This window comes from Pleurodeles waltl, chromosome 4_2, assembly GCF_031143425.1.
Source record: "Pleurodeles waltl isolate 20211129_DDA chromosome 4_2, aPleWal1.hap1.20221129, whole genome shotgun sequence".
Taxonomy (NCBI): Eukaryota; Metazoa; Chordata; class Amphibia; order Caudata; family Salamandridae; genus Pleurodeles; species Pleurodeles waltl.
The window spans coordinates 87,260,588-87,283,018 of record NC_090443.1 but is presented as its reverse complement, the minus strand read 5'-3'; the positions used below and the strand labels follow the sequence as shown (position 1 = coordinate 87,283,018).

At 43.4% G+C, this 22,431-nt stretch overlaps 1 protein-coding gene across 1 annotated transcript in view; it reads right to left on the bottom strand.

Annotated features, from left to right (window-relative positions):
- Nucleotides 1–2,488: 2,488 nt before the first annotated feature.
- LOC138292284 (inhibin beta C chain-like) overlaps nt 2,489–22,431 on the bottom strand; it is a 583,648-nt gene continuing 563,705 nt past the window's right edge. The window contains exon 3 of the transcript XR_011202636.1: nt 2,489–2,866. The gene's annotated coding sequence lies outside the window, so the exon portion shown is untranslated. The remainder of the gene's footprint in view (nt 2,867–22,431) is intronic.

Here is a 22,431-nt window from a genome sequence, read left to right as displayed (position 1 = left end):
GCTCTACGGGCGACTAGAATGCAAAAACCCAGCACTCTCAAGATAACGTAATTTATGCATTGTGCTGATATGCTGTTGTTTAACCTTTTGCATTGCAGAGTTTAATCCTGAACACTTATGTTCAAGGTGCATATAAATACTGTTCATTTGCAATGTACTGCTGCAGGCTTTCAGAGTGTGTCAGCGTGCGGTCCCTTTCCAGGGCCTTCTAGAAGCTTTCCCTGCAGCATGCCTGGTTGTGGTTTGTTGGGGGCTGGGCCAAGACTCTATATAAGGGAGCCAGCCTAGCTCAACGTGCTCACTATTCAGAGGTTCCGGTGCAGAGCAGCAGCAACTTCCTGAGCTCCTGTTCCGGAGGCCTACTTTGATTCTCCAGGCCTTGCCCTTTCACTTTGTTGGTGATCCTTGATCAGGGCGGTAAGATGGAGGTCGGGCTGGGCCACCGATCCCGTTCTCGGAGCCTTTCGAGTTCTTGGGCCTAATTTGCATGATAAAACAATTTTGCTTTTGTGCGTGTGAATGTGCGTTTGATGTTTTAAGGCATTTACACCTGACATTCGAATTGGCAAGATGCGTAATTCTTTTCTCGTGTACAAATCTTGATATTCATTGTGCGCTACCATTTTATGGCATTTACAAGGTAGCATTCGAATCGGCAAGATGCGTGATTCATTTCTTGTGCTTAATTCATACGCTACCGTTTCATGGCATTCACATGATGGCATCCAAATCGGCAAGACGTGCAACTCATTTCCTGTGTTTAATTCATGTCATTCATTGTACGCTACCATTTCTTGGCATTCACATGGTGGCACTCGAATCGGCAAGACGCGCAATTAATTTCTTGTGCTAAATTCATGATATTCAGTGTGCGCTACCATTTCTTGGCATTCACATGGTGGCCTTCGAATCGGCAAGACGCGCGATTCATTTCTTGTGTTTTAATTCATGAATATTCAGTGTGCACTACCATTCCATGGCATTAGCAAGGTAGTATTCGAATCGGCAAAAATGTGTGATTCATTTGTTATGCTTAATTCATGATATTCATTGTGCGCTACCATTTCGTGACATTCACATGGTGGTATTCGAATCGGCAAGACGCGCGATTCATTTCTTGTGTCTAACTCATGTTATTCATTGTGCGCAATCATTTCATGGCATTTACAAACCCTTGTGGAAATCCGCAATGTGCGCAATTCATGTTCCTGCATTTTAAGAAAACTAAAGTGTTAGAATTCTAGATGTTATATTGTATGTGCATAATAAGTGCCTTAAGTACAATTCCTATGTTGTTATAGAAATCATTCAGATTATTTCCTGGTCCTCATGCAAAAGACTATGCTTGAATTTGAAAACGTAATTCTAGAAGGTTCTGATGTTTTCTATTCCATGTGTAACATTTCATTGAGAGGTTCATTGGAAAGTTGTATTAATCCTTCTTGATTCCTTTACAGGTATCCAGACATCATGAGGCCTAGTTATTTAGCTCATGCTTAAGTTATCTATGTTTCTAGTATAACAATGTTTTAGAATCATAGTCTAGTAATGATTAATATTATATAATCTTGATATTGTGTGTTTTAACCTTTTGCTTCCTACAGGACTCCTTCCCAGCTGTTCCCTACCTAATCCCCTTTTCCCCACTTGGACTCTCTTAGACTCTGTGACATTCTAATCAGAGTATTGGAGCTGTCTGGTGGTGGACGTGTTGGGAACGTGCGCAGACCCAGAGGATCTGGTGACTCTGACACTTGTTACCATCAAGAGTTGTTGTATGGCAGTATCCCCTTTGTCTGACTCCTCCACTGCTAGAGCTTGATACCTATTAGAGCTAATAAGATTTGATGGACCTCCAGCAGCCATACTAACCATCAAGGATAAATTACGAGGGCTCAAAGTGTTCCCCTGTGGCTCCTTTCGAGGCCTCCCCTTTTGTGCACTCTCACTCAGAATTAATATCTTAGGGACTACTTTGAAGTAAGTTCACAGTGAAGGATTTTTGCTTTAGGTTCTGGTTTCCCAGACTTTCATCAACCCTCCCTCTCAGAATATACTCTCTCACTGGGGGTTGATTTCCTGATAATGGCAGCATTTACAGAGGAAATAATATCAGCGCTTACTACCCCCATCCGTGCTGGGTTCTTGGATTAAAAAATCGTGACCCCTATGTGCACGTTTCTCATCACGTATCTTATGTTTCTGCCAGTATCACTCTGATCTCTGTGACCCTTTGGCACTGCACTTTTAGTTCTAGATCCTGCACTCCCTTTTGCCAATAGCGACCTTACCCTAGAGCTTGATTCCTCTTCATTGTAGTTTTCTAAGCCTACTCCAAAGGTTCCTGCTTACTGACTTTGTTGGCGCACCACTAACAGTTTGGCAGACAATGTAGATTTTCCTAGTCCCATGACGGAAAGTCTTAATTTTATTAAAGACACGGAGGCGAGTATTATGCGTTTCTTTTCTTACTTTTAATAAACAGCAGAAGTCAAGAAACATACTACGATTCCCAGAAGGCAAGAGAACAAGAGCCAATGGGAATATAAACATAGTCAGAACAGTGTACACCAATCACAATGCATACAAGTGTATTATGACATCATTTGACTGCGAACAGCCCTCTTTTCTTGCGAGAGAGTCAATTAGAATTAAACAATGGAAAAATAGCAAACAAAATAAGAATTGCCATGAGGAAGGATAAAACGTCAGAACAAAAGTTCAAAATCCGAGACAGCCAAGAAGGATCCTGGTAAGTAACTTCAGCAGGAAGTCCAGCCTGGAACGGTGCCATAAAAGCTTGAAGAGTGGAAATCCAAGACAAAGGGGATGTCTTAAGTGGAAGGTTGAGTGATGGCCAATGGTGCTAAAAAACGGGGGGAAAAAATGAACAAAGTTAAGAAAAGTGGAGGGCTAATACACGCCTCCGTGTCTTTAATAAAATTAAGACTTTGCGTCATGTGACTGGGAAATTCTACATTTTATGACAAGACCGGAGGCTCCTATTATGAGAGTTTAAAGCATATTAATTACATTCAATTAGACATTATCGACAGGCTTACAATAAAAAACTTTAAATACATTGTCGGTAGACCAATCTGCAGATTTAAGAATATCCTCTAAACGGGAGCCTGCCAAGAAGGCTTTGGAAGCCATGGCCCCTATGGAAGAGTGAGCTCCAAACATAGAAGTATCTATACCCGCCAAAGACATAAGCCATTTGACCCACCGAGCCAGAGTAGCAGCAGAAACAGGATTGTGGGGTTTCCTAAATGAAATTAGTAGTTGGGAATGGGAAGGAGTTCTTAAATCTGCAGTCTTTAGTTCATACACTTTTAAACATTGTCTAACACATAGTTTCGGATGATCAGGAAAGTATGGATAGAAGACTGAGGATAAATTGGTTTTGGTTTGACGAACCACAGTAAACAAAACTCCAAATGGTGTAAATTGATGGCTAAAAATATCCAGTGCTTTAACATCTGAGAGACGTTTGATAGAAACAAGGCACAATAACATGGTTAATTTTGCAGATAACATTTTTAGAGAAAGCATGAGATTATCAAGTCATGACAGTAGAAATTTCAAAACAATATTAACATCCCATAGCTGACTATATTTAGAGGATGCTCTCCAACTGGTTTCCCATTAACGAGAGAATGATTGGAAGAAATAGCTGATCCCTATAAGTTGATAGTACGGAAAGCCTTTCCTTTGCTGGCTTCTGCCGCTAAAAAATTGACTATAAAAGTCACATCCGCTGAAAAGGAATCAATGTGTTTTCCCAAACACCAGCTCTGCCAAATAGACCAGGCTAATTTGTAAGCTTTCTTTGCGCCTGGGGCCCAGGACTGAGAGATGTATTGTGAAGCTTCTGCCGAAATGCAAGGGAGACATTGGGACTGCCCGAGATTTTCCATGCGGATAGAGTTAGTAAGTTGTCCAAAATGAGGGGAGGAGGACGACCTAGAGGGTCTAGCAACAGATTCGGGAAAGAAGGAATCAAAACAGGGAAGTCTATTGAGAGTTCTAATGGAGTTGGGAACCAGGATTGGGATTGCCAAAAGGGAGATATGAGTACTAAAAAGGCCCAAAAGGCAAAAGGCAAAATTCCCAAAACCCCTTGGCTAATTCCACAAAGGGTTTGGATTTTGTGCCCCCAAGATGATTTATATAACGAACCGCCGAGATGTTGTCCATTCTGAGGAGGATGGCATAGCAAACCCTGTTTTTTGCAAGGCTTCTGATCGCAAAGGAGCCGGCAAGCATCTCTAAACAGTTGATATGCATTTTGGACTCCTCTAACGACCATGTGCCTCCTGTCAAGATTGGTCCACATCGTGGCCCCCAGCCTAACCGGCTTGCATCTGATTCTAATACTAGATCTGGGGGTGATGCAAAGATAGTCCTTCCGTTCCAAGCATCTAAATGGTCTGTCCACCATTGAAGTTCTGTGCGTGAATTGACGTCTAAAGGGATGTTGTCTGAGTAAGAAAGGCCTTTCCTTAAATGACGAATTTTCAATCTCTGAAGCGCTCTGTAATGAAGGGGCCCCGGAAATATCGCTTGGATAGATGAGGAGATGAGATCCACTATTCTCGCTACAGTTCTGAGAGAAATTTGAGAACTGCGTAGAATTTGCAGACTTTCTGACTTTATGGTCTTGATTTTTGCTGATGGAAGCATAAGAGTGGCTGAAATTGAACTTATTTGGAAACCTAAGAATTCTATGGTTTGAGATGGGATTAGAATGGATTTGTCTCTGTTGATGATAAACCCTAGACTTGAAAGAAGGGAACATGCGAGGGATAGATGAGACAAGAGAGATTGTGGAGATTGGCTCATTATGAGAATGTCGTCGAGGTAAATGATAAGTCTTACTCCTTGAGCCCTGAGAAAGGCTACTACCGGTTTCATGAGGTTGGTGAAACACCTTGGGGCCGATGATAGACCGAAGGGTAGAGAGGTAAAGTGAAAATACTGGTTTGACCACTGAAATTGGAGGAACTTTCTGAAATGAGGGTGGGTTGGGACAACTAGATATGCATCTTGAAGATCCAAGTGAACCATCCAATCCTTTTGGAGGAGCGTATCTCTGAGATGGAGTATGGTTTCCATCTTGAAATGGTGAGAGACTACAAAGTGATTGAAACCTTTGAGGTTTATTACAGTGCGCATCTTTTTGTTTTTCTTCTGCACCAAGAAAATGAAGCTGGTAAAACCTGATGGATCGGGACGGGTAGGAGCGATGGCTTGTTTTTGCAAGAGGGAGTGCACTTCTGCAGAAATAAGGCGTGCCTTGTCTGTGGAAAAACGTGGAAGAGGGCGTTGGTGAGATTGAACGGGAATTGAATAGAGTTCTATGGAGTAACCTTGGACAGGGTTCAGAACCCAAGGGTCTGCAGTGATTTCCAACCATTTTGACAGGAAAAAACGGAGACGCCCACCTAAAGGTGTGGAAGTAAAGGGAAGACTTAACTTGGTTGCGAGGAGGATCTTGAATTCCTGAAGCCGTGGGAACGGAAACCTCTGCTTCTCTGATTATAGAATTGCGGCCTATTCTCCTGGTAGGACGCGTTGTGGTATCCTCGGGAACCTTGGTTGTGGTATGAACGGCCGGCAAAGCGGTTCCTTCCTCTGCCAGTCCTTGCAAAAACATGTTGGGAAAACATATTTTTCAGCGATTGCTGAGCTTTGTCTACAGATGTAAAGGTTGCCACATATTTGCTTAAGTCTTTAATAAAAGACTCACCAAACAGTACACCATCAGTTTGTGTATTAGGCTGGACAGTAGCCAAGTTGACCAACTTAGGATCAAGTTTCAGAAGTAAATGCTTTCGTCTCTTATGAGTAAGCGCGGAATTAGCATTTCCCAGAAGACAGAAGGTGACCTGTACCCATAAGGTGAGTTCTTCTGGGTCAATGAAGGAGCCATTGATTCTGGCCACCTCAGGTCAAAAATGCGGGTGAGAGGCCCAAGAACGTCAAGCAATTTATCCTGACAAGCAGCCCACGCTTTATCCACTCCTTTGCGTGGATCCTTGCCCAGTTTTGAAAAGAATGTCAGCAGAGGTTGGTCAATAGAGGGGGTAACAGAAATTTTATGGGAGAGAGAGGGGCGAGGACATTCCGACTTTAATTTAGCCCTGGTTTCTTTGTCCAAAGGACGGTTAATTTTGGCAGAAACATATTGAGCTAAATGGTCAGCAGGTACCCACTCAGTAGAGTTGGGATGAAGGATGTGGGAAGGGTCAAACAACGGGAAACCTTCAGGGTCAAGAAGGGGAATAGGATTTGAAACATCCAAGGAAGATATCCTGGGTTTCTTTAAAGGAGGGGGAGAAAAATAACTATTGTCTTCGTTGTCAGATAAATTGGAATCAGAGTCCAAATCAGGAATGTCGTCATCCGTGTCAGGGATGGACGAAATAATCAAAGGGGAGATAATATTTTTTGATTTAGTTTTGTGTTTTAAACTAGGTTTCCCGTTGTCCAAATTTTTATACTCCTTGGTGGGAGCCTTCTGAGGAACCGCATCCTCTGCCACATGTGAGGAAACCTCACTTTTCGTTTGCGCCAGTTTTCTTAGTTTTTGGGGGTTTTTATGGGAAGAAAGGCGCTGACTGCATTCCCCCGCAGCCTGGGCCGACATAGATCTGGAAATCATGTCCGAAAACCATGATTCCAGGTTTTTAGAAAACCTTTGGATGGAAGAGGATACTGCCTGCTGAACAGAGGATTTAATAAAGGCAGTGAGCTCCTGCCTGATATCCTCAGCAGCATTATGGTGGAAGGGAGAGTTATCTGCTTCCATAGTAAAGGATAAACTAGGTTAATAAGGGGTTAAAAGAAGTAACAGGGCTAGAACAGCCCAAGCCCTGCCTATGGGCGTCGCCTGAGAGCAGGAAGCTGTGTGTGGCAGACGGCCGTAGAGCGTACAGGAGAAAAGGCGGAAACACAAAATATGTGTTGGAAATAGGGCCTTCAGTCTGGGAGCGTGCAGAAACGAAGGTAAGCCAAAAATAAAGATGTTCCCATTATTTGAGGAAGCGGGAGCGAGCGCGCATAAGTGCTGAAGGAAAAAACAAACCCAATGTTTCCTCAGACGTGGCGAGAATGACAGCCGTGTGAGGAAACGTTGGGTTACTTGGAGAGAAACATGCAAGGCCGCGCATGCGAGTTAAACATGCGGCAACTTGCAGACTGAGGCAAAGAGGCTAAGAACAGCACGTGTAAAAAAATACACAATAAAATGTGAGAAAAATATAGCACATAACCATATATTAGAGGAAATAACGAATATTAAGTGAACATATAAGCATAAAGGGTACTTAATAGGAGCCTCCAGTCTTGTCATAAAATTTGGCTCTGCTACCTCCATGGCTTCTGGAGCTGCCATGACTTCTGAGACTGCCTCCTCTCCCCGTCCCCTGGGAGGGGATTCTCGCTGAAGCTCTCTGACCCCTGGAGAGCTTGTGCAGAGCCCTCATCCAATGCTCCTCCCTCTCGATCTCCCCAGGCCCTGAACCCAAAAGCAGCAGTAAGCACAAGCAAGGGACAATTAAACAAAAGACCCTTTATTTTAGCTCTCGTGAATGTCATGATTTAAAAAAAAAAAAACTTCTCTGGTCCAAATCGCATTTGTCTCATATGTGTCCTCAGTTGTATTAGCTCCCGCCACCTGCCGCTAGCCGGCAGCCATTTTCTCTTCACTACTACTCAACAAATTTACACCAAATTACAAAAAGCACACTTTAGTTCCGTTCAGCTTACAATTCAGGAAATTACCTCTCCAGTTAGTTATGAAATTCCCTAAAGGCAATATCCCCAACCCCCCATCCTGAACCTTAGATAAAGGTAAGGTGGATGGATTGCTATTGGCGCATGTAAAGGACGCTTGTACAATATGTCTTATATTTCAGGTGTTAATAATCATATTTTGGTCTCAGAACTTAACCAAATTACAAAAATTAGATTTCACCAATGTCCTTCCAATTCTGGGAATTTCATCTGGATCTAATCAAAATAAAGTCGAAACCAATGGCTCGTTTATATATTTTGCCCACGTCAGAGTCACTTTAAAAGTATTTTTAAACATCTAAAAGTACTTCCATTAAACATTTTCCTGTTTCATTTGTTCTCAACCTAGTCCAGAGGTTCATTGTTCTAATGAAGCTGTATACTGAATGCTCATCACATTACGTCCTTGCCCTAAAGTAGCAATGCCGTTCATTTTGGGAAGTCAGAGATTTCACACAGAAATTAATTTTGAGGAGGCTGAATCCTACAAATATTTCACCAACCCACAACTCTGCTCAATCAAGTGTGCAGATTTAAAATTTTATGACAAGGCCGGAGGCTCCTATTATGTCTTCTTTTCTTGTTTATTTTAAATAGCAGCAGTCAAGGCGAAGAACTACAGATCCCAAGAGGCAAACGATAGTAACCAATGTAAAAATATGTAGTTCCAAATAACACATCAATCACGACCAAGCTGCCCCAATAATACTTAGCTTGACCGTGAGCAGCCCTCTTTTCTTGCTGCTCACAGTCAAGATAAGTATATATATGTGCATGTTATTACAAAGCAATGTTTTTAATGTGATTTCAGTATATGAGTGTCTGCTTATCATGCTGCTTTTTCTCTGTGGATGGCTTGTAGTTGCATGTTTCCTTTCAATTTTATATCGCACGGGCCCGCCATTTAGAATATTCAGTTTTCCCCTCAACTTTCGGTTGCCATTTTAGACGACGCTTGAGGGGAAATGGCGTATTTGTGGCGCTGCGCCTTCAGCATATTTTCTAATCCGGTGTCATCGGCTTGGGGGTTCATTTTCCAAACGCTAGCAGTGCAGTCCTTCTGAACGTCATTCCTCCTTCACTAAACATTTCTCCTCGGCTGGCCACTCCCTTTTCTCCGCCCATAGATGGAGCTTAGCAATTTCTCCGTCAATAGTGAGGCTATTAACCCTTTCCTCACCAGCATTTTCAGGTTTACAGTTTGCTCTTTATTTTATTATGGAGATGGACAGTTCTCCTATTTCCATGCCTTGAATGAGGAGGAGGAGGCTATCAGAAAATTTAAATGATTTTATTCAGTTTTTGGTAGAGCAGGCAGTCTCTGCTTCATTAGAAATACTGTCCAAAAATCTAGAAATTTCTGTGGTCAAGTTGGTTTCAAATACGATTTTGGCCCAGTCTGCGGGGGATAGCAGAACGCGTCCTTATTCAACAAAAAACTCCAAGGTGACGCTATTGCTTGGTGAGGGTTCCTCACAAAAGACAGAGGACGTGGTTCCTCAAAGGCCTCCCTTAAGGGAAGGGTTAACCATAAATAATCATCTAAAAAATGTGCGTCGAAGTCCAAGCAGTTATCTTCCCCTATTATTATATCAAAAATCCTTGACACTGATGAGGAGTTGCATGATGCTGACCTTGATTCAGATAAATTACACAATGATAATGGGTATTTGTTCCCCCCCTTCCGAGAAACCCAAACTTGTGGTTCAAGAATTATCTAGCTCATGTAAAATTACTCACACTGAAGGGGTTCCTATGTTCGACCCTGTCGTAGTTTTGACTCTTGCTCCAGGCAAGACTGCTGGTTAAAGGATGACAGTACTTTTGTTTGTAGGCGACTATGCCTATCCTACAACAAGTCGCAACTGTTGTCCCAACCTTACCAGCTCAATAGCAGTACCTCACCAGAAAACAATAGTAAAAGGTGATTTGTGGCAGCCTTTACGCATGGACTCAAGAATAAGACATCTCAGGGAGTGTCACGGTTAAATGGAAATTACCCCTTTCTCACAGATATATCATGTCTCATATAAACACAGGTAATGACAAAGATGCAGTAAAGTTTCAATAATTTTTATTTAACATAACTGCAATTTGCGGTAAGTTGCATGGGCTGCAATGATTAGGATAATGAATAATGCAAGAAACAGAATTGTGAAGACGAGAGTCATTTTTACAAAGACCCCCACCATCTTACAATGCATAAGAAAGACATACGAGATGTAATGTACCCTAATACCCTAATATGAGAGGCCTAACCTCCTACCTAAAGGAAAGCTGGGTTTGTTAAACCTAATCTGCCAATGCCATGTCCCTGAGAGGAGCCCCCAACCCTCGTTACCTTGGAATGAGGTCTCTATCTCAGACTCCGCAGGGACACGAAGACTGGGTCAGCATCAAGACGATGTGCAGCATCGGTATCAGCGATGGTGACGATGCCCTCTGGTCGGAATCCCTTTGATTATCTGTCGAAAGTGCGATGTATTTATACAGATCTACAAGGACCCCTGACGTAGGTGTGTTCCCAAACAATAGATAACAGACATGCTTGGGATGGCAATTAATATAAGCAATCCCTCGAAAGTATAGAGAGGGGAAATCCCGAAGTGTGAACACCTGCTGTTTGTTTGTCTTTGTTGCTTGATCTTGACGCCTTAGCGCAGTGACACTGATAATGCAAAGCATAACAAGCAGCCTAACTATAAACAAGGCAGCCGTCTTAGAAGAATTAAATAATTGAATAGGCTAAGACAGAGTAAGCTAAGTAGGTTAAAAGTCAATAGGTGACGGGGGAACGAGTCTGCAAGCCAGAGGCTAAGCTAACTCCTGTTATCCCATTAAAACGAACTAGCATTCACTACAACCCATATGATATTCAGCATCCACATTCTACTGAATGTTTTCCTGCGGACCATGTGGCTGAGTATGTAGCTTCCAGACTACGCACTCCTCTAGATAAGCAAGTCAGAGCAAAATTAAGGTCAGAATGTCCTCGTCCGTCCCTACATTAAAAAATATCTGTAACTCCAACTATTGACTTTTCCCTCATTACCTTTTTTACAAAGTTCAGCAAGGGTCCATGCAAGGGAGTGGATAAGGCATGGTCCACATGCCAGGACAAACTGTTGGACATTGTGGGTCCTTTAACCCACATTGTTGACATGGCCGAGGCAGCTTGCTTGGATACAGCTACTGTTAACCCTGTTAATGTGTCTTTATGGGTGCAGCGAGCCATATGTTTACAGAGTAATGCCAATTCAGCAATTACCCACGAGGGCATGAAAGGGCTCCTGCTCAAGCTCGATCCAAAACTGGTGAGTCTGCCAGTTTCAGATCCAGGGATTAAAGCAGAAGGTCTCCTGTTTTGGGATTCATTCATAAAGAAGCTTAGCAAATATGTGGCGACGTTCGCATCATTGGAAAAAGCTCAACAATCGCCTAAGAAGATGTTTTCCAGTCGGGTTTTCGCCAGGCCCTGCGAAGGCAGGAACTGCTTTGCCAGCTGTGCAATCAACAACCAAGGTTCCCGTGGTGCCTACAACAACCAGGAGTAAAGACCACTGTTCTATCTGCAGAGAAGCTGTGGTTTCCGAAATAAAGGCATCAGAGGTCCCAGATACACTTCCCAGTCCGGTAAGTCAATCTTCTGGCCTTTCTATTGTAGGAGGTTGGATTTTACTATTTCTTCCAAAATGGCAGTCACTAACAGGGGATCCATGGGTTTTAAACACTGTTCAGGGATATACTATTAAGCTTTACTCAGAGCCTTTTCAGTTAAATCTTCCTCATCCTCCCCAGTTTTCAATGGAAATGACAAGCTTAATCTCCTCAGAAATTCATTGTCTTCTTCAAAAGCAAGCAATTGTCCCTTTTCCACTCGATCCTTCAGGCTTCGTCAGTTCGGTCTTTCTAGACCAAAGCACAAACAAAAAAATGCGCCCTGTTATCAATTTGAAACAGTTCAACCACTTTGTCGTTTATCGACACTTCAAAATGGAAACCATATTGCATCTAAGGGATTCTTTACTTCAGGGCGACTGGATGGTTCACTTAGACCTCACCGTCCCCCTACATCTGGATTCAAGGAAGTTTTTACAATTCCAATGGCTAAACCAGTCTTATCATTTTTCATCCTTACCTTTCAGCCTTCCTTCCGATCCATGGTGTTTCACAAAACTCATGAAGCCGGTAGTAGCTTTTCTCAGAGCTCAGGGAGTCAGATTGATCATTTACTTGGATGATATCCTTCTTATGAACCAAAATCATATGTCTCTTCTATCTCACGTCCAACTAACTTGCACTCTTTTGACAGATCACGGTTTCATCATCAGTGACAAAAAATATGCCCTAGTTCCAGTTCAATGGATAGAGTTTTTAGGTTTCCTTGTGGATTCACTCTCAGCTACTCCTCCTCTCTCCCTAGCAAAAATAAAGTCCATAAATTCAGAAATTCTTCAAACTTTACACAGTTCCCTTACTTCCATCTGATATCTAGCAAGGAAAGTAGGCCTTTTGTCTTTGTCAGTTCAAGCTATTTTTCCAGGCCCGTTGCATTATCGGGCCCTTCAAAGGTTGAAGATACGTCATCTTCAAAAAGGTCTTGCTTACTCAGACTCTATCTCCATAGATCAAGAATCTTGAATAGAATTGCAGTGGTGGATAGACCATTTAGACGCCTGGAACGGCAGGACAATCTTTGCATCAGCCCCAGATCTTGTATTAGAATCAGATGTAAGCCTGTCGGGTTGGGGGGCCCGGTGTGGTCCAATCTAGACTGGAGGTATATGGTCTCTAGAGGAGTCAAAATTGCATATCAATTGTTTAGAGATGCTTGCTGGCTCCTTTGCCATCAAAAGCCTGGCAAGAGACAGAGGCCCTCATTCCGACATTGGCGGGCGGCGGGCGCCGCCCACCAAGCGGAAACCGCCATTTGGCCGCTCCGCGGTCAAAAGACCGCGGAGGCCATTCTGGCTTTCCCGCTGGGCCGGCGGGCGCCCGCCAGCGGGAAAGGCCCTGCAACAATGAAGCCGGCTCCGAATGGAGCCGGCGGAGTTGCAAGGGTGCGACGGGTGCAGTTGCACCCGTCGCGATTTTCACTGTCTGCAATGCAGACAGTGAAAATCTTTATGGGGCACTGTTAGGGGGCCCCTGCACTGCCCATACCAGTGGGCCCCACGACACCCGTTCCCGCCATCCTGTTCCTGGCGGTAAAAACCGCCAGGAACAGGATGTCAGGAAGGGGGTCGGAATCCCCATGGCGGCGCTGCAAGCAGCGCCGCCATGGAGGATTCCCCCAGCCGGGGGAAATCCGGTGGAAAACCACCGGACCCGGCTGGGCGACCGCGGCTGTATCCAAAATGAAGCACCGCCAGCCTGTTGGCGGTGCTTCAGCCGGCCTCCACCCTGGCAGTTAAAGACCGCCAGGGTCAGAATGAGGCCCAGAGTTTGCTGTTCGGTTCTTCTCAGAATGGACAATATTTCAGCGGTCCATTACATCAACCATTTTGGGGGGGGCACAAAATCCAAACCTTAAACATATTTAGCGAAAGGGTTGTGGGAGTTTTGCCTCCAAAACAGGATTTCAGTTCATGCCGAGTACTTACCAGGCAATATGAATTCAGTAGCAAATTGGCATTATCGCCTTCTTCTGGACTCAAGCGATTGGAGGCTCCATCCCAAGAATTTTTAGACTAATCTTCAGAAATGGGGTCCTTTTCACAGAGATCTCTTCACTTCTCGTCTCAACGCGCAGCTTCCCTAGTTCTCCAGTTGGCGCCCTGATTCCTCAGCACTAGCCTTCAATGCTTTTTCTCAGGATTGATCAACCACTCTCAATTATGCTTTTATTCCTTTCCTTATGATCACCAAGTTGCTAGCACAAGTAAGACGCCAACAGACTGTGATGGCTCTCATAACACCCTTTTGGCAATCCCAAGTGTGGGTTCCCAACCTTTTGGAACTATCAATAGACTCTCCCTTTCTTCTTCCCTTCTTTCCGTAACTGCTGTCCAATCCCCTTGGTCTCTCTCACAGCTTAGTCTTAGAGGATCTCCTTACTTTCTCTGCCTGGAAAATATCAGGGAATCCCAGTTATTCGATACTATTTCGACAGAAGCTTTAAACCTCATCGTACTCGCTTGGGCTCCAGGAACAAAAAAGGCATACAGATCAGCTTGGTCCCTGTGGCATAGCTGGTGTGTGGGAAAACATTGATTCCTTTTCAGTGGATGTAACCTTTATTGTTCATTTCCTTGCAGCTGAAAATAGTACAGGTAAGACTTATTGTACCATTAATTTGTACAGGTCAACCATTTCCTCCTCTCACTCTTACATTAATGGAAAGCCGGTTGGAGAACACTCTTTGGTCTGCCGTCTTTTAAAGGGAGTCAAATTTTCCAATCCTCCACAATCAAAATACAGTTAATTGTGGGATGTCAATGATGTTTTAAACCTATTCATTTCTTGGCCGGATAACTCAATGCTTTCTTTGAAAAAGTTATCTGCTAAACTCACCATGTTGTTATGCCTTATGTCTTTAAAACAACTTTCAGATGTGAGAGCTCTAGATATCACTGCTCGTCATTTTACTCCAACAGGTGATTTGTTTAATATCCGTAGACGTACTAAGACTTATCTTTCATCTGTATTTTATCCCTATTTTCCCAACCACCCTAGGTTATGTGTGGGTCAATGTTTAAAAGTTTTTGAACAACAGACATCCCAACTCCTTATTTCATTCAGGAAACCTTTCAAACCTGTGTCTTCCCCTACTCTGTCTCGATGGATAAAGTGGAATATGTCCCTTACGGGCATTGATACTTCTTCCTTTGGTGCCCATTCAGCTAGAGGAGCTATGGCTTCTGACGCTTTCTGGGCTGGTTCCCGGCTTGAGGACATTCTCAGATCGGCTGACTGGTCTAACGATAATGTTTTTAAAGTATTTTGTTGTAAACCAGTACATCCTACCTCATTAAATGAAATAGATTAGCTTTAAACAAGCATATAGGAGCCTCCGGTCTTGTAATAAAATGTAGATTTTCCTAATAATTGATGAAGGAAAGTCTTAATTTTATTAAAGACATGGAGGCAAGTATTATCCCACCTCTACAATTTCTTACAAGTTGTTTGTTCCCTCCCTAACAGTGTCATTGACACCTTCTCAGGCTTCCTCATAAAGACTTCATCTTTAATCACCGCCTTATGGGAGTTCCTGCAACATCGTCAATCCAGCGCAACAGTGTTCACTCAGACGTTTGGGGTCTTCCAAGTTTCGTTTCTGGAGTTGTGAACTTTTTACAAGAACTTTTATCTGTACTCATGGCAATTTGCATATGTTGTTCTATCATTCCATTATTTGTTACTTTCTAAACCCTCGCACAGGAAAAGAGGGCTGTTCATGGTCAAGATAAGTATTATTGGGGCAGCTTGGTCATGATTGGTGTGTTATTTGGAACTACACATTGGCTACTATTGTTTGCCTCTTGGGATTTGTAGTTCTTCGTCTTGACTGCTGCTATATAAAATAAACAAGAAAAGAAGGCATAATACTCGCCTCCGTGTCTTTAATAAAATTAAGACTTTCCTTCATAAATTACTCCTTCATTTAGCTTTAAAGGTTTGGATTGGGCTGAAAGTGAAGCCCCATCTGTTTTAAAAAGTCTTTGATCTGGCCAGTATTTGCTAAGATTAGTGACATCTTTAGTGCTTTATTACACCAATGTCTCTTTTTGTTAAATCCCAGGTTATCAAAATAGGTAAAATCGCCAAATATACATATGTTCAACTCAAATGGATTTGCTGGAATAAAGACACAAGATACATAAAAGTGAAGGCTGAGTGATTTGTAAATGTATCCAGAACCCCCTAGATGGCAATGTAGGACTGTACTACACAAGTTGCCCAATGTGTATTTTTAGGTTTCAATTTATTTTGTGTTAGTTAGCATGTTAACTATAGTTTCTTCCAAACAGGGAAAGGCTTATTGAAAAATACTTTACTACACTGTTTACGTTTGATTCTTTAAAAATAATGGACAGGAATGTAATTATGTAGTCAAGAACTCAGGGTTTCACATAAGACAGGCTTTGCCTTCTCAAACAACACATTCTGGCGACAGAAATCAGAGGTCTTCTAGCAATGCAGATCTAACAATGGGCACAGACTGGAATTAAAATATTCAGAGTTCATGTATCGACTGTTGATTAAATAAGAGAAAGTGATTATTCTTAGAGACTGGTGACGCTTCTTCCAGCAGGACACTCATTGCACTTGGAATATTATAGTTTTCTTATCTTTCACATATAGGCTATTACTGAAATAGTGAGATTCAGCTAAGAAATGTCAGAATCTTTTCTATACTAATTAAACAATAGGCAATGGTGAGACATTGCCTTTCCTATCATTAATTTCAAGAAATGTAACAATATTTATGTTGAGTTTTATACCACTTGTATTTTGTGCAATGAAAGCAACCAAAACAAGTATGGATTTAAAACAGCAGCTCCTAATCACTCTTCAGGGCTTTAATATAGTCAAGGCTACTAGGATTATATAGGAAAGAGGATTGAAGTACAAATTAAGTGGTAAGGTTTTTTAAATTATGTAGTACTAAATTATGTAGTACAAAATGTGAGTTATGCAGCTAATTCTCCAGCAGGCTTCTTTTTATCTATCTGAGCTAGAAACAATGGGCTTTATTCACAAACTGCATTTAATAGTACATAAGTAGTACCACAGTACCACTTACTATAAATGCAATTCCCAAACCTACGAGTGAAAATCTCCACCTACACTTCTCCTACTTCTCCTATCTTTTTCTATGGGGAGATCTGCACAACTTTTTCAAATTACTACCCTATTAATAAGCATGTAATATAAACAAACATAACAGGAAATGTGTAATATTGTGATCTTGGGGTTCTAGTGACATTTACAAGGCACTTGGCCAAGTGGTTTATGATGCCACCACTATTCCTCGATTGCAATATTACACCATGTTATGCAATTAGATAGATAGATAGATAGATAGATAGATAGATAGATAGATAGATAGATAGATAGATTCTAAGCTGCTACAGCCCTCTATCGCCTGCACCTACCTCTCCACGTCTTTTTAAGCTTTGCATCCAACCTGACTATTGTAATTTCAAGACACCTCCTTAGGTTATTTTCAGAACTTTGGTAAACTATAATGTACTTTATAGGGGTGTGCGAAATAGCTTGCTTTTGCATATATACACAAAATTGTGCAAAATGACTCAAAATGTGAATATATCATTTTGCACTATATGTTAGCACGAAATGCATTCTCGCATCAATTTTTGGCACAAGGGTGCATTTAAACAAGAACACTAGGAACAAAAACTGTTTTTAATTATTACCACAAATTCCCTCAAATTGCTCCTCTCGAGTTAAATTATTCTACTAACAGTACAAAATTACATCAAATGGTGTAATTTGGGGAATTTTGCATGACAAGCATAGCACTAACTTCACCAAATCCTGTGAATTATGCCAGAGTAATTGAAATTTCGCCCAGGCCTAATTTTAATGTATGCTCACAAAAACTGATGTAGAATCTGTTCATCAATTTTTGGCATTGTATGGTTATGACAAAATAAAGTATATTTTAATAAAGGCATTAGGACAGTGCATCAAGTTTAAATAAGTAAAACTGCTAATTCTGAAAACTGAGAAACACATTCTGTTACATGAAAAACAGATATTGCAAAAAAGCCTCAAGAATCTGATAAGGAAATATGTCTGTTGAAATGTACATCTGATAGTGAACTTCTAGCCACAGATTCCTTACCTTAGAATTATCTCCAGAGATCAGACTGGATTTAGAAACTTTTCTTGAGCAGTACCCATGCGCGCTGGTAGGTGGTGTTGTTCAGCTCTGCGTGGCTTTGTCAGCATTGTTCGCTCCGCAAGAGACATGCATGGTGCTTATAAAGACATCACCCGAGGGCGCTGACCTCTTTGCTTTCCTCACCAGTCTGCTCAGTTCCAGAGAGACCCACACCTTAGCCACTTTTTGACTAACCTTTTTTCAACTTTTTGTCAAAGTCTTTTTGAGATCTTCTCCTGGTGTGGCAGTGATGTCATACGGTTTCAATCCCTGTGGCGCCTGTCACTATCAGATGTCAGTGACGGACTCGAACCTGTGTGCCTTTAGTGTCTTGAGTGTGACCGCAATCCAAAAGCCTGCACCGATTGCAGAACCATGAACCCGAAGCCCTTGAAGGAGAGGTCCCTCAACCTCCTAGCTGCTCGACGTGCAGCACCGCAACTGTCTTGATCCCGCTCAAGAGGAAGATCCTAGGATCGGTCGTGCAGTACAAGTTCTTTGTTGCACTTGAAGTCATCATGTCATTCAGGTAAGTCCCACCGCAAGAAGGGCAAGAAGTCAAAGAGACGAGGGAGCATTGTCATTCGAGGCCGAGGCCCTTTAATCCAATGACGGGTCCAGACCAGTGACTGTTGAAGCACCTTGACCTTCCACGCTGCCATTGCAAATGTCAACACTCCCAGCGCTGCCGGCGCCGCCTGGCACCTCCGTCCTCATTCTGATCCCCAACTCCGATATGGAGCCAGATGGGCATTGGACGATGCCGACTCTCATGCTGACATGGGTCCATGCTTCCTAGCTTGTATCCCAAACCATATTCATATGGACTTGGACTCATGGAGGATTGGGAGAGGTCACTGGACTTCGAAGAATACCAGCCTCTGGATCCTAACTTGGACTGGTGTGAAGACCTGGTGAATGCCAGCAGACTGGAAACTTCACCAGATACTGGCATGGTCCCTCCTCCTACTGTGGCTATGGAGGAACAAGCATCTTTAGCAATGGAGGTGAGGAGAGCAGCTGAGGTTTTTGACCTTCAGTTGCCCCCAGTGGCAGTCAAGCCTAAGGTCCTGACTGAGGTGCTTCAACCAAATATTGCCCTCAGAACCTCTGCTCCCATCAAAGATGTTCTGCTATGGTGTTTGTCGAAACCCTGCACAGGGGCTCCTGTGAACAGGACGAACACCCGCCACCACCGCCCCGCCCCTGGGGACCTCGGTTTCCTCACCCAAGTCTCCACCCCTGAGAGCTTGATAGTCCAAGCCTCAATGTCCAGAGTAAATCTTTTTGCATTTCCTACCACTCCTCTGGACAGGTAATCCAAGAGGCTGGACACCACCCTCTTCCATGCCACCCACTTACAACAGCCTGACAGAGGACCATCGATCCCTTCTCTGACAGGAAGTGATGGTTCTTTTGGCCAAGGGAGCCATAGAGAGGGTGCGGACGGCAGAAGTAGGTCGTGGTTGCTATTCCTGTTACTTTCTCGTGGCCAAAAAGGACAATGCCTTTCATCCAATCCTAGACCTGTGCCCTCTGAATTTCTTCCTCAAGGATAAATTGAAAATGCTCACACTCGCTGAGGTCCTGTCTGCCCTTGACCCGAGAGTCTGGATGAACTCAGCCAAAGATGCCTAGCGGATCATAAACGTTGTTCCTATCCAGAGGTGGTGCAAGGTCTCTTTTAAGAGCGGGAGAGCCTTGATTAGATCTAATCACCACTACCAAGAACACGCAATTTCAGCAGTTGTACCTGCTGGAGATTCGAAGGCAGCTCTCGCTCTGCGATGGCGTCTCTCCACCAAGAAGGTATACACCTGCTGTTGGGGAAGATTTCTGGCATAGTGTGTAAAAAACAGATCGATTCCCTTTTGTTCCCCTTTCTCAGGTTCTTCTCTTCGTTCTTTGTCTTGCCCAGAAGGGCTCTGCTCTGGGCACTATGAAGAGCTATCTTTCTGCTATTTCAGTTTTTCTGCGGTTGCCTGATCACCCATCCCTCTTCAAATACTCTACTGTAAATAGATTTTTGAAAAAGAGTTACATCTTTTTGCATCTTCTCTTTTCATTAGGCCTCAGTGGGACCTCATCTTGCCTTTCTCTTCCTTATTGTGCTCCCCTTGAGGCTTTGCACAACTGTCCTCTCAGGGTCTTTACGATCGGACGGTCTTCCTCGTGGCAATAATATCTGCCTGGAGGGTCAGCGACCTTCAGGCTTTTTTATCCAAGCCTCTATATTTGAGCTTCTTCCCTGACAAACTGGTACGTCTTATGAGAGCCTCTTTTTTACCAAAAGTGGTCACTCCATTTCGCATAGGCCAATCCATCGCTCTGCCTACTTTTTTTTGCTCTACCACCCCCCTCCTAGAAGGAGGAGCGACTTCCCCATCTGGACCCCAAAAGAGTGTTTTTGTTCTACCTTGATCACACACAAGGGTTCTGGGTGGACGACCAACTCTTCAAGGGATATGTTGAAGCAAAGAAAGGTCTGACCATGCAGAAGTGGCCAATCTCCCTGTGGATCATGGTCTGTATTAAAATCTGCTACGCATAAGCCAAGAAGCAACCCCCTGAGAGTTTGCGGGCTCATTCCACCAGAGCTAAGGCTGAGACTACTGAGTTAGAATGCAGAGTTCCGGTCCTGCACATCTGCAAAGCAGCAACATTCACAAAACACTACTGCCCGGACAGTCGGGCCGTCGGGATGGGTACTTTGCCCATTCTGTCCCTCAGGACTTCCTGGTATGAAATTGGTCTGCCTGTAGCATCTATTCTAAGGTAAGGAATTTTGAAGTCTCTGTCAGATAAACAAATTATTTACCTTCGGTAATCCCTTATCTGGTAGAGACTGTATCTAACCGCAGAATCCTTACCAACCCACCCATCGCTTCCGTTCTATGAATGGACTTCTAGGGACAGGTTTTTCTGACTTCTCAGGGCCCTAGTTTTCCACACCAGTGGTCAGTGTCTTTGTGGCTCTGAGCTCCTGGAATGGGAAGTTGTGAAAAGAAACTGTTGTCAGCACGCTGGGGTTGGGCCTATATTGGCACCACACACATCACTTCCGGCGTAGATGATGCAGACAACACCACACAGAGCTGAATGGCGCCACCTACCGGTGCATGGGTACTGCTCAAGAAAGGTTTTTGGGTCTAACCTGACACCTGTTGATAATTCAAAGGTAAACATTCTGTGGCTAGATAGAGTCTCTACCAGATAAAGCGTTATTGAAGGTAAGTAACTTGTTCTTTTCTGCCTGAAGTAGAGGTGAATGGAAATTCATGGTAATGAATGTTTATAGAATTAAAATTCATCCATGGCTTCCCACACTCCAGATTATCTTTGTCTACCAAAAGATTTGCATGATCTTGAACAAAACATTGATCAATAAATACAATTGTTGAAAGATCCAGCATCTACCCAAACTTAACCTGCAGGTTTCACTCAACGGAAAAAAATGTCAGTAATTGACTCAACTCATCACCCTGTTCTATCCCTGAGCTCTGTCATTTCTTATCTGTACTCTTGATTAATACTCAATGAAATGTTGATCCTGGCCGCTGCCAGGAATGGCCAGATGGGCAGAGTACAGAGCAGGGTAGTAGGTGTGTGTGGGGGGGTGGGAGGTAATAAGGGGGGAAAAAAACACTTACCAGCGCTGCCGGATGCCCTCTCAATGCTCCAGCCGCCTTGGTGCTTCTCTGCTTCCCTCACCACCCAATCCAGACACTTCTCAAAGAACATATGGAGGTAGATATCATGGCTGCTATTGAGACATATATATATGCCTTCTGTACATAGCCATCTCTCACTCTTAATGCACAAAACCATAAACCTATTGTAAAAGCAATACAAGTGATGCATTACATTTAGGCCCAGATTTACACTTTTTGACGCAAACCTGCGTTAGTGCAGGTTTGCGTCAAAATGTAAAGCGCTGGCTAGCGCCATTCCAGGACGTCAGCCAGGTGCCATATTTAAGGAATGGTGCAAGTCGGCGCTAAGGCCAGGTTAGCATAAAAATAAATGATGCTAACTGGGTAGGGGAGGGCTAGGACAAACTGGAGGTTGTGTGGGAAAGAATGGCACTAGTCAGGTTAGAGTAAAAAAAATGACTCTAACCTGACTAGCGTCATGTTTTTGATGCACAACCCCCATGGACATCATGGACATAACTCCTGTCTTAGTAAAGACAGGAGTCATACCCCCCAGCCCAATTGCAATGCCCAGGGGACTTATGTGCCCTGGGCATGACCATTGGGCACAGTGCCATGTATGGGAGCCCAAGTTAGGCCCCCCTATGGCACTTTAAAAAAAATCCAAAAACGTACCTGGACTTACCTGGGATGGGTCCCCCCAGCCTTAGGTGTCCTCCAGGTGTGGGTGGGGGTGTCCCTGGGTGCAGAGAAGGGCACCTCTGGCTGTTTCCATGGTCTCTGACCATGGAAAATGGCCCACTGGTCCCCTAACGCCTGTCCATTCCCAGGCGTTAAATAATGGCGCTAAGCAGGCTTAGCCCCCTTATTTCAGGCCCTCCTCCTCCCTCGCGTGATTTTTATACAGAAGGATAAATAAGGCGCAAGGGCCTTTAAGTCATTTTTTGCCTGGGAACGCCTACCTTGCATCTCATTGACGCAAGGTAGTTTTCCGCAGGCAAAAAATGACGTTAACTCCAATATGTTTACTCTATACGTGTCTAGCGTCAAAATATAAATATGGAGTTAAATTTACGCTGGATTTGCGTAAACCAAAATGACGCAAATCTGGTGCAAATAGAGTATAAT